The sequence below is a fragment of the Centruroides vittatus genome, unplaced genomic scaffold (genome assembly GCF_030686945.1).
Source record: "Centruroides vittatus isolate TY-2023 unplaced genomic scaffold, ASM3068694v2 contig_3253, whole genome shotgun sequence".
NCBI classification, from domain to species: domain Eukaryota; kingdom Metazoa; phylum Arthropoda; class Arachnida; order Scorpiones; family Buthidae; genus Centruroides; species Centruroides vittatus.
In genome coordinates, this window is record NW_027122086.1 from 1 (window position 1) to 4,064 (window position 4,064).

A 4,064-nucleotide genomic window follows, 5' to 3' on the forward strand; every position below is an offset into this window, starting at 1 on the left:
TGGAAAATGTTTTAGCTGTAATTTTAATTGAGGTTTTATGCCATTAACGGGAATTATTGATTTACTTTAAAAATGTTTAGAAGTTTGAGCATTTTACTCAGTAAAATTACTCTCTATCATGAAAACATATATATTATAAAAATGTGAAGATGTAAGAAACAGAAAAGAAACGTCAAACTTTCAATCAAGTTTGAGACGATGAGAAAATGTTACTACTTGAGAAGAGATGGCCTATGTAGTCCTCAGAAACAGTTTATTAAATACAGTAAACCCCCTATAACGCGGGTTCATATAACACGGTTTCCTATAACACGACGAAAAAATTGCAATCAGTTACGTATAACACCCTAAAAGAAACTCATATAACACGGTAAAATGTCATCGACGACTCGTGTCGCGACAGGATTGGTCGAATCTGGACCAATAGTGGACTAGAGGCCGAACTACTTGCCACCGTCCAGCGCCATGCGTATATACGGTAAGTTTAGGCGAGAAAGTATTGATAAATTTTTATACAGTTCTTTTGAAAACAGCATTTACAGTATTATTCAACGGCCATAAAAATTATATTTTTATTAATGATGTCTCCAAAGTTCAGTGAATTATTTGCAGAAAGAATAACTTATTAGAAAATAAGCTTAGGCAATGGTGTCTTCGAATGGTGCAGACTGGGTAAGTAATCCAACAATTTTTTGTTTATAGCATAATTTATATGGATTCTTCCCAAAAAGTTATATGTAATTTGGAAATGTTGAGTCAAATTATTCTAGAATCGATTAATTTTACGAAAAAAACCTTTCAAACAGCCGTAGCCCCTAAACTGCACACGTGCCGGGCTATGATTGGCTGATATATTTAAGTAGACTCCTACAACACGGATTCATATAACACGGAACGTATCTACTGTGTTATAGAGAGGGTCTACTGTATACACTGTATCAATTAGCCTATAATTCTATTTTTATACATAATACAATATACTTTCTACAAATACTAGAACACAAGATAAATGAAAAATAAATAATAATAATTTATGGAGTGAAATATATTGTTAATCTGATGGATCTAAGATGACATTAGAGATTCTGGCTTGGTACGGTTCATGCAGTAACTAAAGTAATAATAGCTGAGAGTAATGTACAGTATGTGATAAATGTGTTTAAGTTTGGCACACCTTTTCAACAGGAAATGATAATATGGATTTTATATCGAAGTGAGTGTTAAAATTTGATTTAGACTAAAATTCATTATCATTATCGGGTGAATTTGTTGTACATTTGCTTTATATAAAGGCATAATACCATGTGGCCATGTTAACAGTGAATCATATATAAGAAATAATTATGGCTCATAGATTGGCGAGAAGATCATAAAGTCTTAAGGTTTTACGGTTTGAAAAAGCACTTTCGATTATCAGAGCCTGCATCTTGATAATACCTTTGCTTGTGTTACAATTACCCTTTGGCATTAAAGAATATCTGTAAACTTGTAAGAATTTCTCTAGAAAAAGTGTTTTAACCGTTGACAAAGAAGTATTCAAGAGGCTGCACCACGATTTTAAGTAATTTCTGGTGTATTAACAACTCGATAAATGAATTTTCTCTATGAATGACTCTCGTGTGCCGCTCACGAATATATATCGGTATGCTTTCAGTACGATGGCTCCTTGCGGTACCAGTAGTTTGAGACTTTTGTGCCGGTGATAAACATTTGGTTATAATCGTCATCGGAAAAAAAGCGATCTTCTCGTTCCAACTTGACTAAATTATTTAAGTTGTCTACCGAAATAATAAATTCATTAAATTAATAAAGTAAGCACAGTCTTACTTTTATTTATGATAGAGATGTTTGTCTAAGTAATCGACATTAATAACATCGTGGACACAATAACACATATCAGGTATTTCCTGTTTGAAAGTGAGATTGACTATTTTACTTCCCAAAATTCTCAAAAAATCGGTTTGCAAAAGCAGACGGTCTACCTCAAAAGCGGATTCTACTTATTCTGAAAACATGGCACGCTCTTAACAAACTGTCGAGCATGAAAACGCGTTTATTTGTAAAAATATTCGTCACTTAGAAAAATAAAAACATTTACAATCGTAACGTACTTAAACACCAAAACAGTTATTGTTGATACAATACAAAGAAACCAATGGCTGCAGACTACGTGGATGGATACCATAATTTCTAAACCTTCGATAACTCGCTCGTTATGGCAGATAGAACGAAACACTTTTGGTGATTACTTTATCGTGTCAAACACTACTTTTGTGCCACAATTTACCAAAATTGGTGGGGATATATAAAATGTTTTTTGGGCGTATTAGTTTGCAACAACCTCACGCCATGTGGATTAGCCTTTGTTCAAAACGAAAGTCCACCCGATTCATCCTAAACTGATCATTTAACATGTTACTGGCAGAAAATTCAAGCAACACTTCGAGAGGTGTTGAGTTTATATCATCAAACTTCATCACCTCATCTCTAACAATGCGTATTAGTCCTATAAATTATTCAAATTACAAGTGTAAATATACTTATCTTATTTATAAAAGTACATTCCTGTTTACTAAGTGTCTAAAGATTAATTAATAATCAACGTTAAACTTTACCAAATCTTTGAATCCAATTATCTTGAAGATCAAAATCATACGTAAACACCATTTTACTTCTATACACGACTACAATCGACGGCATGCTAACTAATTACGGACTTTTAATATTCTCTCTGTTTTTCTCGGTGCACGGTGCAGGTAAGTTTCGTAATTGCTATCTTCTATGCATTAAAGAAATCGAGACCGAGACACGTAAACACGGTTAGGTCCGTATTTACGTATCGAAGATGGCGAATTCCGAACAAAACTGGTCACTGCTTTCGAATGTTTGCTATTAATTACTTTGCGCTTGTTTTCTAGCGGTAATTAGAAGCTGCGGAAGAAATGAGGCATTCTTTAAAAGAGGTTGCGAATATTATTGTCACGACGTTCTCAGTTTTACCTGTACACGCGAAATGAGACATTCGGGATGCTTCTGTGATTTCTATTACCTTCGAGACAAAGATACAAATGTTTGCATTACAGAAAAAGAGTGCAGCCCTCGTAAGTACACCTTTAATACACTTTTTAGTGTTTTGTCTGTAATTACTTCCATTTTAATTAGGTGTGTGTCCTAAACCAAACACCGAGATCAGTTTCTATCACGAATTCGTAGTTTGTGCCGGTGACAAAGAAGCCTACTATGGATACATAACTGACAATTACGCCAGGTGTTGTTGCAGATGGGGTTATGCGGAAAACAAAGATAAAAGTGCATTCCTTTATCCGAATGTACAGGTTAATAAATAATTCGAGCTAATACGCGGTATACTGCACTCTGACAGCATTTGAAATTATAATTCTGTTTCAATAAAGGCGAAAGTATTGAAAGATCTTCTATAAAGTTCATTTAGCTTTTTTTTTATATTAAACTCTCAACTTGGAGTAAACTTCTTTTTGCTCTAGTTATGGCGTCGTGCTTGTCTTTTATCACCCAGGAATTAATGTAAAATACGCAGAGTGTCACCATTTAAAGCTACGATCTGAGCAAATTGTATAAAATGCTAACCCGAGCGAAATATTAACATATTTTTCCGTACGAAAAATTCTATGATAAATAAAAATATTAAATTCTTATGTATTAAAAGGTCGTATAACATATGTTTGTGATTTCTATAAAGATAACAGACAATATTGAATTATGCAAAGCATAATTAATTTTAAACAATGACTATTATAATATATTGAAAGCAAGCCAAGAGAAATTATTGACTTCCACTGATTCGAGAGACTAAGTTATCTATCTCTTGTCGCAGCGGTCGCTAACCGGTGGTTCGTGGACTACTGATGGACTGCGAGAAAATTTGCTAGTCTGTGGAGAAATTTAAATATTTGCTCTCAACCTCAAATGACTTATAAATTCCCCTGTCGTCCGTCTTTTTGTCTGTCGTTCCTTAATTTCGAGAACAAAGTTAAACAGATAAAAGACGAGACCAAGTATGGAAACTTCAGAGGCAAGAAGCTGCG

The 4,064-nt window shown here is 33.9% G+C and overlaps 1 long non-coding RNA gene across 1 annotated transcript; it reads left to right on the forward strand.

Moving 5' to 3' along the window:
- The first annotated feature begins 2,699 nt into the window (after positions 1–2,699).
- Positions 2,700–3,234, forward strand: LOC136973621 (uncharacterized). Its single transcript, XR_010880521.1, has 3 exons — positions 2,700–2,756; positions 2,919–3,101; positions 3,163–3,234. It is a non-coding gene; the product is annotated as an uncharacterized lncRNA (long non-coding RNA).
- The last annotated feature ends 830 nt before the right edge of the window (positions 3,235–4,064 follow it).